General features: G+C 47.8%; 1 protein-coding gene across 2 annotated transcripts in view; it reads right to left on the reverse strand.

The window, feature by feature from the left end:
- CMIP (c-Maf inducing protein) overlaps nucleotides 1-14957 on the reverse strand; it is a 252185-nt gene that overhangs the window by 77888 nt on the left and 159340 nt on the right. The gene's annotated exons all lie outside the window — the stretch shown is intronic.

Raw genomic sequence — 14957 nt, forward strand, 5'->3', positions numbered from 1 at the left:
GAGGTATCTTAGACTCCATTATTTTTGACTTTCAGTGTTCCAGTAGACTGTCTAATTCTTGAAATAATCCGCTCTCACATAAACAATGTATGTTATAATAATAATAGCATTGTACAGAACAGCATTAGGGAAGAGAGTAAAAAGCAGAAGAACTTGATCGCATGGGGCTAAAGTCCTACACAGTTTTATTTTAGTGACTATTTTATTGTATGGCTCCTCTTTCCACATGAACATTTGCACACACACACACACAGCCAATGTATAGGTGTATATAAATTTAGGCCATATCATATATGCTAGGGTTTTTTTGGGGGGAGGGGTATCTTTTTTTTTTTTTTTTTAAGCCTCACCTCTGCCCCACCCCCAGCCCTAGAATCCACACTAACACCCTGGTATAAATCAGAGGCTGGAAAACTCTGTAGAGGGCCAGATAGTAAATATTTCAGGCTCTGCAGGCCATATGGTCTTTGTCACAGACACTCCTGCTGCTGTAGCACGACTGGGTGTGGCTCTGTTCTAAAAACACCCTTCGTATGCAAAAACAGGCCAGAAAGTTTGCTGATCTCTGATACTTATCATTTCATACCTTTCTCCACCATCATATATAATCAATTACAAACATACTGAGAGGTTTCTGCGCTCCTCGTTTCTGCTGCTGCTTTGTTCCTCATTTCGCTTTACAGTAATGGCACCACATTAAACACAGGTCTTTGCACGTTGCTCTTCTTGCTTACCACCCCCTTGCTGAGCTCATGCCAAAGCGGTTAGTGTAGATTTTCTCACTCCGAGTTGTTTCTGAAGCCACCTCAGTATCACTGGGCAAAGGCAGGGTACAAACTTTAAAAATTAAAACGAAGCAAACAGAAGCCCTCCTGCCTGGCCACAGCCCAGTGTCCATATCCTCTCCAGCTTTGGTGATGGTGGCGGCCTTGGCCACAGCTCCCATACCTCCAGGGACAGGATGCTCCCCACCTGGCCAGGCAGCCCAACCACCGTGACCAGGCCACTGGATTCTAGAGAAATCTTCCCCAGCCGGGCACTGCCTGCCTCCCTCCAAGTCCCCAAGAACACAGCCCACCCGTCCTCCTCAGGTTTCAAATATCCGAAGACTGTTGTCCTGTCTCTTCCTAATTTTAAATGCAACACAGCTCTCCACCCAAGGCATGGATGAGACCCTGCTTTTCAAAAGAGAACATTCTGTTTAAGAACAGAGTAGCTTTTCCAGTGACAACAAAATGCTGGGAGCCCTGAGCAGAACTTGAACCCGATAATCAAGACTGCAGTAGAGACCTCTTAGATAAACAATCATTAATACAAGACAGTATTTTCTGAGAAAACATTTCTAATTCATAACAACCCACCAAATAAATTTAAAAATGCAAGTACTGTACCCGAAGCTGCTCTTCCTCTGCCATGTGGGAGGGGCTGGCCCCAACGCAAGTCCCCCTGCCCGGAATGCTGCCCGCTGGAGACAGAACAGACTTCTGTTTCCTTCTAGTCTGATAAACGGAATGCTCTCTATCCCTATCCCAAATAAGGGTTTCCACGCTCAACCTCAAGTCGGTAGCATCTCAGCAGGGGCCACGTTGTTTATTTAACTAAAAATTTTATCTAGTGTGTGCAGCACTTCAAAGGGCATCAGATCTGTTCATCTCTGGGAACCTCCATCCCCTGTCAGGCTGCCTCCTCTGGGCTTGAGCCAAAGGATCCTTCTACAGAAAGCCTTAATTTATGAGGACCCTGGAACAAAAGCCAGGTCCCTAATAAATTAATTTGCAGTTGGTCTCTACTGTGCATTTCCAAGCAGGCAGTGATGATGCTCCTGAATACAGGGCAAGGCACACTCCTGCCTTCCCACGTAGGGGGATAGAAGGCGAGAGGCAGGTTTTAAAAGGAGGCCGAAGCACGTCCATTCTCGGGGTGCGGTCCTCCTCAGAGAGGCTTGCTAAGACTGCATCGTCTAAGGGGAGGTCCAGGAAGGATCCAAGGAGTGTGACTTCTGTGGTCTTCACCTGTGGTGAGTCCTGAGTTCCAGCACAGATAAAGGGACCCTGGCAGGGTAATCCTAAGCTATGGACGGACGGACGGATTGACGGATGGATGGATCGATGGACGGATGGACAGATGGATGGCCCGATGGATGGACCGATGGCTAGAGAGAGCTGCTGTGCCATCTAACTCACAGTGACCTATGTACAATAATATAAAACGTCGGCCAGTCCCGCATCATCCTCATGATCACCAACATATTTGAGTCTATCACTGTAGCCACTGTGTCAATCCATCTCACCAAGGGTCTCCCTCACCCTCACTAGTCCTCTACTTGACCAACATGATGTCCTCTCTCCAGCAACTGATCCCTCCGGATGATGTGTCTAAAGCAAGTAAGCTGGACAATGTTCTGTTGTGATCCATAGGTTTGCACTGCCTAATTTTCAGAAGTACATCACTAGGCCTTTCTTCCTAGTCAGTCTTAGTCTGGAAGCTTCGGAGAAAACCGTCCACCGTGGGTGATCCTGCAGGGATCTGAAATACTGACAACATAGCTTTCAGCATCACAGCAACACACAAGCCACCACAGTACCACAAATTGACAAACGGGTGATGGAAGCTACGGATACACTCAGTCATTCGTTCTTGATCTCAAGCTGTGAGGCACCCAGTACCAGGACCCAAGAGACACAGAATGAGGCTTCAGATCTGGGTTAGAGTTCTGGCTTGGGTGCGTGGGAAAGTTATTTAATCTTTCTGAGAGTCAGTTTCTCAACTGCAAAATGGGAATATTAATATCCATCACCCAGAAACATCGGAGGCCTAAGTAAAATAACATAGATAAGGTGGATGGATAACAGTTGTTGTTAGGTGCTGTCGAGTCACTTCCAACTAATAGTAACACTATGTACAACAGAACAAAACAACTGCCTGGTCCTGCGCCATCCTCACGATCGTCGTTATGTTTGAGCCCATTGTTGTAGCACTGTGTCAATCCATCTCATTGACGGTCTTCCTCTTTTCTTGCCTACCCTCTACTTTACCAAGCATGATGTCCTTCTCCAGGGACTGGTCCTTCCTGATAACATGTCTAAAGTACGTGAGACAAAGTCTCGCATTCCTCACGTCTGAGGAACACTCTGGTTATACTTCTTCCAAGACAGATTTGTTCATTCTTTTGATAGCCCATGGTGTATTCGATATTCTTTGCCAACACCATAATTTAGGGGCATGGATTCTTCTTTGGTCTTCCTTATTCACTGTGCAGCTTTCGCATGTATATGAGGCAATTGCATACCAGGGCTTGAGTCAGGCACACCTTAGTCCTCAAGGTGACATCTTTGCTTTTTAACACTTTAAAGAGGTCTTTTGCAGTAGATGTGCCCAATACAACTAGTTGTTTGATTTCTTGACTGCTGCTTCCATGGGCAAAAATTGTGCATCCAAGTAAAATGAAATCTTTGACAACTTTAATATTTTCCCCGTTTAGGCACTCAGCAAATGTTTGTTCCTCTCTTCCCTTTCTTCAAGCTCTGCAGTGGTTCTCAAACTTTGGCGAGCATCAGAACCACTTAGAGGATGTGTGAAAATACGGATTGCTGCAGTCTGGGGCGGGACGGAAGATTTGCATCTCTACCAAGTTCCCAGGTAATGCAGGTACTGCTGCTCTGGGGACCACACTTTGAGAACCACTGGGTTACTGCTTCCAAATCCCTGGGTCCACACAGGCCAGGATGCCTAGGGGAAAGTCAATCAGACTTTGACAAAGGCCTCAAGAGTCAAAACATACAGATGGTGTGCTTGAGTCTGCCATGTTTGGCCAAAGTTGAGTTGGTCTCTGGCCTTTCTGGTGTGCGTTTTAGGGTCCCCGAGTGCCTGGACACCTGTTTTAGACCCGAAGTCAGATTCAGCCCGCTTTTCCTAAGGGTCTTGTCCAAGCATCTGCCTGGCCACTTCTATTTTCCCAACCCCACTTGACATTCTGACTGGACAAACCGCCTATGAGTTGGTAGGCTCCAATAGGGGCAGCTTCATGTCTCTCAAAAGGCTGTCTGTCCCTTTCAGGAGTTTCTGAAGCTGTCTAGAGGTTCTCAGAGTACACCGGGGTCTCCCAGGAGGAGAACACCAGTGATGGCCATGGGGCCTCTAGCTGTTCTGGAATCTTCTCCTGGTCAATTAGCCTCTCTCCCAAATACCTTTCCATTCAGAGTTGAGCTGGCTGCCCCATCTGGTATTTTCAGATCACCTTGGGGTGAGCTAAGGGCCTAATCTCTCCGCGGGGACAGGCACTGCTCTTTTCTATGTCTCTGTTTGGCCTCGTCTCCCAGCCAACAGATGAGGAAGAGCCTCAGAGGCAAACAGGAGCACTGCACACCACCTTCCCGCTTAGACTCGACCACCCAGTTCGCCCCACGGGGAGCCCATCAGCAGCCCACGTCCCCGGGGACTCCTCTGCCCACCACCCAGCTCAGCTGTGAAAGGGGCTGACTGTAGACTCCTGTACAACAAAAGGTCTTTCTAATCAAGATATTATCTCCCACTTATTAAAAAACAAAACAAAACAAAAAAAAAACTCTAAAGAGAAAGAAAAAAACATTCTGCCTTAAAGGGTAGAAAAGAAGTTCGCCCACAAACCGTTTACGTGAAAAAACTTCCTTTTATGGTTCAGTGTGACTCATCAGCCCTCATCAAAGCGTACACTGGATGACATACTCCCTTGCCTGAAAGAAAACCCACAAATGCCACTTCTTTCTGGACCATTCTGAGAGCTGGCTGCATGAGCTACTCCTGGCCCAGGGAAGACCTTCAAAAGAAGGCCCTGAGGGAGTGGGGGGTCCTAAATATCCCCAAACCCAAGGCTGCCCCTCTGCCGAGGGCTGGCGACACCCCAGGTGGCCAGGAGGGTGCAGCGGAGAGGCCTGGGGTTAGAGAGGTGTGCTTCAAATCCCAGCTCCTCCATTTTCTGGCTCTGTGGCCTTGAATGGATCATTCTACCCGCCACTTCCCACCCCAGGCCCCAGATCCTCCACGTACCAAATGGGGATAGCGGCATGCGTCTGCAGGAGTGAGGATAAGGCAGCCAGCACCTCATACTGCCCCTGGTACGTGCTCGACAAATGCTTTTTCCCTTCCTTCTTTTCAGGAACTCAGTTTCCCCATGTGGCAAATGGGAGTGTTTTATTGAATGATCTGAAGTCCCATTTAGGTTGACCCTTCTTGGAACTGAATACTATGAGACTGTAAAGCAGAATAATTTAGACCTGTATGAGCTACCACAGAAAGACCACCATGGTACATAATTAAGGGGTAAAAAAGCAAGGAACAAAATTGTGGATAATAAAATCTTTATGGTATTTAAGTAGGAAATATACAGGTACATTCATAAAAACTTTAGATCTAAAGTCCACATAAAACTGCTAACAGTGACAGCCTTTGGGAAAATGGACTTAGGGAAGGGGGAGACCCACTTTTATTGTATACCTTACCGTACTTTCAAAACTTACCATATACACACAGAACATTCATTTTTCTTTAATGTTAACAGTTTACCTGGTGGGGCAAAGGACTGACTAGAAATGGGTGTGAGGGAATTTTCTGGGGTGACGGAAATGTGCTCTATCTTATCTAGGGTACTGGTTACTCAGGTGAATATGACTCTCAGCACTCATCACGTGAGCAGGGGAGATGTGTGCATCTTATTATGTAAATTAAGCTCAATTTTAAAAAAACTTAAAGAGTGAACGGAGGTTGTGCGGATGGATTTTTTCTTGTTGCTGTTGTTCTCTTTGTCCTTTTCAGTATTAAAAAAAGAAAAACTCAATTTTTAAATGCCCTTGTCTTAGGTCTTCCATACACTGCTGGTACGAATATAAATTGGTGCAACTACTTTGGAAAACTGTTTGGCAGCGTGGACTATAGGTGACCATCTTCCCAATCTATGACCTAACAATTTAATTCCTAGGTATATACTTAGCAGGAATGTGGGCATATGTTCACCAAAAGATATATACTACAATATTTATGGTGGTTCTATTTGTAACAGTCCCAAACCGGAAACATCTATCCATAATCAAATGAACAGGTCAACTGAGTATCTTCATACAACACACCACCCAGCAAAGGTAATGAATAATTATGACTACACACACCAACACAGATGAATCTTAGAACTGTAAGGGCCAAAGAAGCCAGTCACAAGAGAGTTCAGGCTGTATGATTCTACACTGTATGTATAAAGTCTGAATATATGCAAAGCTAGTCTATGTTGCTAGAAGTCAGAATAATGGTTACCTTTGGGGGTGGGGTAGTGACTGGACAGGCTCGAGGGACAGGTCCTGGGGGTGGTCACACTCTGTTCCTTGATCTGGGTGCTGGTTACTTGGGTGTATTCAATTTGTGAGACTTGGGGAGTGATACTCTTTTGATTTGTGCACTTTTCTATACGTATGTTACCCTTCAATGAAATGTTTGTTTGACAAACACACAAAGATGTCTCATGTCTGTTCCAAAGAGAGCTTGAGTTGGGGAATGTGGTCGAGATTCCAAGGGCTCCAAGCTTTGCCTGGGGTCACCATGAGTTGGGGCTGACTCCACAGCAACTAACGACAACAGCAGCAGGTTTCTAGCTGGGTGACCCTGGACAAGCCCCTTGCCGTTTCCGCTTCTCCTTCAAGATGGGTCTGATAAAATTTTGAGAGGATTTCATGAGATAATACATAGGAAAGCCCCAGCAGATCTCCTGGAATTAGTAGGTGCCTAATAATTATTTTTCTCTCTGTCTCTGTGAAGAAAGCCCATCATAACACAAACTCTCCTCTCCTAGGCTGCTCGTTCCTCTGCCACTTGATAGTTCCAATCCCTGAAGCTCCGCTTGTTATTAGTTACAGGGTCCCTGATGGCCCACTGAAGGGAGCAGGCTCTGGGTGGAAGGCGCTGGAGACCTCGTTCCCCCAGGGTCCTGAAGCTTAGGCCCTCACATGGCCCCCCTCTGGGGCTCTGCTGGAGCACACAGCGGGAAAAGCAGCTAGCCGGTTGCTGCTCTGTGAGCAACTTTGCCCTATGATCCCAGCTCTGGTCACTGGCTGTGCCTCCCCACTGAGGCAGAGTTCTGGAGTATGAGGGGGCCCCCTGCCTCATGGGGAAAGCCTTTCCTTTCACAGTCTCCGCTGAGTTCCTTTGATCCCCTCCTAGGGAGACACAAAGCCCTCTCTGACTGAGTGCCAGGAATTAATCTAGATGGAATTCCTGCCTATTCGACCTGGACGAAGCAGACGTGTGGCTGGGCCCTGAGAGGGCGAAGGCCACCTCCTGCCCACACTGTCGCGTGTCCATGTCTTACCTCCTGGACAGGGGACAGGGCAGCCAACACTTGTTACCATCCCAGGCAGAACAGAGCTGGGTCCTGGAGTCAGCTGGAAGCTCTACAGAGGCTCTCGCGAGCACAACATGGTGAATGTAATCAATGTCACTGAATTGTATACATAAAAATGGTTGAATTGACAAATGTTTTGTCATATATTTTTACCACAATTGAAAAAAAAGAAGAGGAAGGATAATAATGAACTTTCATTGAGTGTTTACCATGTGGCTGGTGCTATTCTAAGGTCTTCACGGCTATTAGCCCATTTAATCCTCATGAGAACCTAATGAGCTTGGTCTTATTACGAGCCCCAATTTATTTAGGAGGAAAAGAAGGCCCAGAGAGAAAAGGAATCAATCCGTGGCACACAGCTAGTAGGCAGTGGGACCAGGACTTGAACCCAGGCATCGCAGAAATGATTCTTTTGGGAACAAACTGGCAATATGTAGCAAGAATCACACACAAAAAAGGCCCTTATTCTCTAGTAACTCCTGTTCTGGAAAAAAGTAATTCAATAGAAGTAAAAGCCCATAGGGCTCCCCAGGTGGTACAAATGACTGCTAACTTAAAGGCTTCAGGTTTAAGTCCACCCACAGGTGCCCTGAAGAAAGGCCTGGCGATCTACTTCTGAAAAGTCGGCCACTGAAAACCCTGTGGTGCACAGTTCTGCTCTGACACTCACGGGGTTGCCATGAGCTGGAGGTGACTCAATGGCAACTGGCTTTTTAAAAGCACCCACGTTGACGGTCATGGTTGCATCATCTATCTATAACTGAGAAAACGGGGAAAAGTATAAGTGCTCAACAACAGCAGAGTGCTTTGGTAAACTCTGCTATAACCTCTTCGCAGACATTAGCCAGCCGTTAGAAAGCATCATCATGTAGACCATGCAAATGTTTAAGCTGGAATGTTATGTTGATGCTGGCAACACACTGCACACCTGGCTACAGCTGTCAAAATGTCAGTGTAAAGACAGAGAAGATTGGGAGGGGATTTGCAAAAGTGAAATCAGTCATGGGGTGGGTCAGGACCGGCAGGAGCTGAGGGCTTGTTCCTCAGCTTGGGAAACACTTTGAGGTAGTTATAAAAGTGTTTTCATGATCGTTGTTAAAAGGAAGAAAAAGAGGCAGTGAGACAGAGAGCCGGGCGGTGGAAGGCAGAGAGAGGGAGAAGGCTATGGAAGTGCTTAGGTGAGTAAAACGGGCTAAGGGGGCTGAAGATGGGCGTCCTGGGCCAGAGTGGGCGAGTCCAGCCAGAAGCCACATAGAAGGGTGCTGCCCAAAGCAAAGCACAGTGAGGAGACAGCCCTCTAGAAAGGCTAGCCAGCCCCACAGAGCCTAGATGTTGGAGCCAGGGGACATGAGTGATGCGATGTACTGGGGGCAGATGTGCAAGTGACGTCCTGGGATGTGGGGAGAGGGTTCTGATGAGGGTGTCTGATGTGACGGCTGGGATAAGGCCATCGGCTCTCACCCACGAGAAACATGTCAGAGGTGAGCTTACATAATCCATGCGGTGACGTCTGTGAGACTTGGAGAAAAATGTAAAGCTCTCATGAGACAAAAATGCCCAGGCAATCCCTTAGACACACAAGTCAGAGAACAGACAGGCACTGAGGGCACTGCGAAGAAGCGCAAGCTCACAGCTGCAAGGAGCTGGCTGGTGTGTGCAGGCGTCTGTGTGTGTGCATCTGTGTGTGTACATATGCATGCCCAAGAGAGGCCCGCCTCAGGATGGACTTCCCACCAAGCACAGGTCACACGGACTGCGTGTGGGGGGGTGGGGGTTTTGAGATGAGGGGGTGAGCCAGCCCCCTCCCACCGATAATGTTGTGTGAGGTGCTCATACAGCCCTCACTTCTGCCAGGCTCCCTCCTACTGCTTCACACATACCCTATGAGCTGGGTGCAATTATTATCCCCATTTCACAGATGAGCAACTGAGGCCTAAATAAACACATGCCATACCCAACACACTCATATATTCACCCCCTTATATAACATACATATATAACCCGACGGCACTGGGTTATATAACATACACACACACACCCCTCACTCTTTCCTACTCTACTGCCATCCCCTTTCTCTACTGCATCAGACAGCCCTAGACAGGGGTGACCACGAGGCTGTGGCTGCCCCAGGGCGTTGGGAAACTCTGCTTGGGGAGAAGGACGGAGCAGTGGCTAGGGCAGGCGGCCAGAAAAGATAAAAACCTAGGCTGGGATTTGCCCTGGCTGCTTGGCCTCAGGCAGCCCTGGGACAGAAAAATAGGCCAGCTTTTTGTTTCGTACACAGCCCAGCTCCTCCCACCCCAGCACCTGGCCTTGACCCTGGGGCTGTTCTTAGTGAGCCAGCTTCTCCCAGGGATAAACCACCTTGGTTTTCTGGGCAACAGCCTGAGGAACCTCTCTCTAGATAAGAAAAGGTCGTTTTCTCAGCGTTGGAGGCTCCAGAAGCTCCAGCTATGCAAAGCAGGTGTACCTTGGCATCTTGGGCCCCTTTATGGGCCTGTACGCCTGGGTGTGTCTCCTCACAGCCAGGTACTCAGGGCCTGTTGCCCGGGATGCCTTGTTCACCCAGACAAGCCTATCCCTCACAGCTGTGTACACCAGGACCTCAAGCCTCAAAACACTGGACACAGAAAAAGCCAGTCTTCTCACAGCTTTGTAAATACAACCGTCCCCTCACAGTCCTGAACACACTCCTGGCTTGTTTCCCCTCAAAGCCTTTATACACATGCAGGCCTGAGTCCCCTCATGGCCTTTACACGTGGACAGGCTTGTGTCCCCTCTTAGCCGAGCACATACAGACAAGCCTGTGTCCCCTCATGGCCTTCTACACATGACCAGGTCTGTGTCCCCTCAGAGACTTATACACATAGGCAGACCTGTGTTTCCTCATGCCTCATACACACAGGCAGGCCTGTGCTCCCTTGCAGCCTTTACACACGGACAGGCCTGCGTCCCTCATGGACTTGTACACACAAACAGACCTGTGTCCCCTCGCGGCCTCACACACATCAACAGGCTTGTGTCCTCCTGTAGCCTCATACACATAGACAGGCCTATCCCCTCACAGCCTCATATACACAGGCAGGCCTGTTCCCCGCCCCACCTCCCCAACAGCCTTATATAAACGGCCAGGCCTGTTCTCCCTCACAGTCTTGTACACATAGACAGGCCTGCCCCTCACAGCCTTGTACACACAGGCAGGCCCGTGTCCCCTCCCAGCATTGTACACACAGGTAGGCCTGTCCCCTCACAAGCTTGTACACACAGGCAGGCCCGTGTCCTTTCATAGCCTTGTATACACAGGCAGGCCTGTCTCCACAGGGCCTGGCCTCCAAGGGCAGGGCAGGAGCAAGGAGGTACACCTCTGAGTCACAAAAGAGGCCTCATTAACTCAGTACAACTGTTTATGCTTCCATACCCCCAGGAATTGGCCTCAGGAGCCGAACCACTCAAACCAAACAGGGTCAGACACCCCTGGGAATCCTCAGGACAGCATGCTCTGCTATAGTAGATCCAAGGAGGGCTGAGCTGCCCAGTGCCAGCCGTCCAGAGCAGCCCCATCCCACCCTCCTTCCCAGGACAGGTGATGCCCATGAGCTGACTTCCATGGGGCTCCAGGCCTCCTCTAATCTCCTTGTGGCAGGGAATGCCAGGAAGAAGAGGAGAACTGCCTGGAGAGACAGGGAAGGGGCGCAGAGGCTCAGATGCTGTGGTCAAATCTCACTGTCCTTCTTGGTGACCTTGGGAGTCAAGCCAGTGACTTGTGTTTTCTGAGCTCACATGTCCTCGTCTGCAAATGGGTATAACAACATAACCTATCCAATCAGACGAGCTAATACACAGAACACGTCTGCATAGTGCCCGGCCCTGAACAAACTCCCCAAACCAGAAGCTGGGAATATCTTAAAATTCTGAGCTTCAGCCACTAAAACAATGATATGATCATAATGGACCAGAGATGGGGAAGAATACTCTATAGATATTATATTTATATCCTGTCTTGGTCCACAGAACGATTTGCAGTAGATTCTACAGCAGCATTTCTTATCCTTTTTTCATTATCGCTCCCCCTGCAAAAGAGCCTTTTACACTTTTTTCCCAGTTTGCCCTCCACCCTATGAAATTAAATATTAAAGAAGGAAATATTGTTGGATAAGGCTGAGCTTTGCAGGGTCACGTACTATTGTACTGTCTGAGATGTTTTAGCCCTTCCAAGAACCAATGTTCACCCCTTTGGGGGCGAGGTCACCTCTGTTACGAATGCATGCCCTAGAGATGCCAGTACAGCTGGGTAAAAATGAAAATAAGTGAGAACACAGGTAACATTCTTTACAAAGAGACGAATGTAGTAAGTATGGGCACTGTAGCTACAACCATACAAATATATGTCCTGTAGAAGGCAAAATGACAAAAATGTTTAATAAATACTCAACTGAGTTGAGAAATTTTTAAATGTCCTTAATCTTGACATGCTATAGATTTTTTTCAGGTAAAGATTTTTAAGAGAAAAGACTCAGAATGGTTGGTTGTAAATATAGAGGGGAAAGAGAGACTGCATTAGAAGCAGAGGGTTAGCTCCTGAGTATGTAGAGGAGGCCAGGGCTCAGAGTCAGCCACAGTCTGATCAAGCATGAGGCAGGACAGCCCTATAGATCTGGATTCAAATTTGCTCTACAAAGACGGGCAAGTCACTTAACTCTCTGTGGCTTGGTTTTCTCATTTGTGAAATGACAACGAACAGGAAAGCACCTTGCCATGCCCGGCCCACAGTAAGTACTGAGTAGCTACATTTGAATTAAATGAACATTTGCTGAGAATCTATCCAGACCACAAGGCAAGTAAGCTACAGAACCAGAATTCGAATCCAGGTTTTCCTTCTCATTTAGCGAGCCAGAAGTACCTCCAAAATATCCTATGTTTCTCTGTCATTTTAAAAAGAGGGGAAGCATGTTTCCTTAAGTCTCACCAAAACTAGGGTGGATAGAGCCATAGGAATTAAATCGTATTTGTAGACACTGAGTTACACTACCAGGGGCAATTAAAGGGGAAAAACTGCCAGTGCTTATAATGTGAGAACAAATGTCTCCATCCATGTTGAGGGCAGGAAAAGGGCTAGCACACTGCCAGGCACTTGGCAGTTCTTTGACACCCCTGATAGGGGTTTTCCTCAGACGCTAAATAAAAAAAAAAAAAAAAAAGGACTAAATTTAACAACCACGAACAAACCAAATACCACCATTAGCGCAGACATCTAGCTCTTCATAAGGACTGCTCCCCCAATTCTGTACCTGCTAATCAATTGCTTGAACCCCATGTGCAATTCTTGACATTTGTATGGGTATGTTTTAAGCGTGTAACTTTTAAATCATCTTTCTAGCCAAAGTCTCCTGAAATTTGTTATTCTTTGTCCACCATCATAATCACCCCTTGTAGCTATGTATTACGAATTTCACAGGCACTGCCTTGTAGGTGTTCCTGTAAGTCACTGCTGATGAAATATTGACCAGAACAAGGCAGAAAGCAGAGCTCTGTGCAGCTCCACTGAAGACAGCCTTCTCCGTTGAGACTGATCTTGGCCATCTTTAAAAATGAGGCATTTCTCCATCCTATAGGGCAAGCAGGCTTTGAACCAGATTGATCCAGTTCAGCTATGGCCAACGAAGTGAAACCAGAAAAGATCTGAATTTTCAAAACTTGGGTGATCCGAAATGGTAAGTGGAAAGAGGGAAAATTACATATTGACGCCCTGGAATAGGAGACTCAGAAGAGATGTAGTGAGTCCTTTAAGGAGACTGATGCATGAGATTGGATTATTGGCAGGACTATGGACAGCAACACACATTCAAAGTGGAGGCTGGCCACCAGCTCTCAGTTGGGCACTGCTGTTTCCAGCACTGCTAAAAATCCAAGGGCAAGAGACTTGGTTGCTATGCAACACATACACTGCCCTTGTTTTCTAAGACGGAAATAAGTTTCCAGGGGAACTTTGACTCATAATTATTCCCATTCTGGTTCGCCTAATTTTGAAAATTTGGGTGTCTTCTGGTTTTGCTTCCTCAGCCATGACTGAACCAGGAAGAACCAGTTTGAAGCCCTGAGGGTAGGCAGTGTTTGTCCAAATACATTTCTGCCCTGTCCCCTGGTCAAGGAGCTTCTCAGCACAGGGACCCTGGATCCAAAGGATGCACTATGCTCCTAGTGCTTCTTTCTTGGTAGTATGAGGTCCCCCTGTCTCTCAGCTTTCTTCTCTCTTTTATATCTCAAAAGAGATTGACTTAAGACAAAAGTCAGTTTTGTAGATTGGGTCCTGCCTCATTAACGTAACTGCCTCTAATCCTGCCTCATTAACATCATACAGGTAGGATTTGCAATACATAAGAAAATCACATCGGGTGACAAAATGGTAGATAATCACACAATACTGGGAATCATGGCCTAGCCAAGTTGACTATATTTTGGGGGGGGCACAATTCAATCCATGACAGCTCCTCTCTTGACTGCACTGGCATTTAACTCCCAGAGGGCCCAGAGTAGGTCCTGACGCAAGCCCTACTGTCTTGGGACACACCTGTGCCTGGGCACACACAGCGCCAGGCATCAGGGAGTGCTCCCTGTGGAAACAGAACTCTCTGCAGCACCTGTGAAGTCCATGAACAGGCATGTAGGACCTCGCCTTCTTAGCTGCCACTTGGAGCTTTTAGACTACATTCAGAAACCTCTAGGTATGGGAAGATCTAATCTGAACCCTGCCTCAGCCCTTTACTAGCTGTGGGCCCTTGGCTCCAGTTTGAGCCTCATCTTTCCCCTACATACAATGAGAGCAATGATCACCATCAACCTCACAAGGTTGGAGCGAGGGTGCAATGCACACGATGACCCTACTGTAGTTCCTAACACACAGCAGAAGCGTAATAAAAGCTAGTCTCTTTCCCTTCATGCCCCAACTTGGAGACTCATGCTTAGCGTCTGAAGCTTGGCCCTGCAGGTTCAAGTCAGGCAGACCAGCTGCTGTTAGGGGGAGGAAAGAGCATCCACCTCGGGCATGGACAGGACCAGGAATGTAATTTCCCAGGGCTGTATTTCTGTCCTTTGCCTGGCAGTAGGGAGAGCCCCTTCAGAGGCATGAGAGGAATTCGAGGTGTTTCCTCAGCCACCCTACACCACCACCAGCATTAAACCCTGCACAGGGACAGCTGTTCATCCTCTGTGGCTCATGAGCTTACTGTAAAGATGACAGCTCATGACATATACCAGTTGTTCCAGCCATACTCAGCTGACTCCGCAAGGCCAGAGGCCTGATATGGCTCATTCAGACTAGAAGGTGAGGAGAGCCAGAGAGGGGTGCGGTTAAGAGGCTAACTGCTCACGTTCCACGCCCCTAGCCTCGTATCAGAGTTTCCATCGCCTGAGCCATGGAGCGGAACACACGCGTCCTCGGATGGCAAGGAGACTGGCCTCAGGACTTGCAAGTGGTCAGCAGAAAGCTCATTTCCCTTTATGTGCCAGAAGGCTCCTAACCATCCTAGGTACGGCCAAAAACCAAAAACCCAAACCTGTTGCTGTCAAGTTGATTCCAACTCATAGCGACCCTACA

The sequence above is a fragment of the Loxodonta africana genome, chromosome 21, assembly GCF_030014295.1.
Source record: "Loxodonta africana isolate mLoxAfr1 chromosome 21, mLoxAfr1.hap2, whole genome shotgun sequence".
Classification (NCBI taxonomy): domain Eukaryota; kingdom Metazoa; phylum Chordata; class Mammalia; order Proboscidea; family Elephantidae; genus Loxodonta; species Loxodonta africana.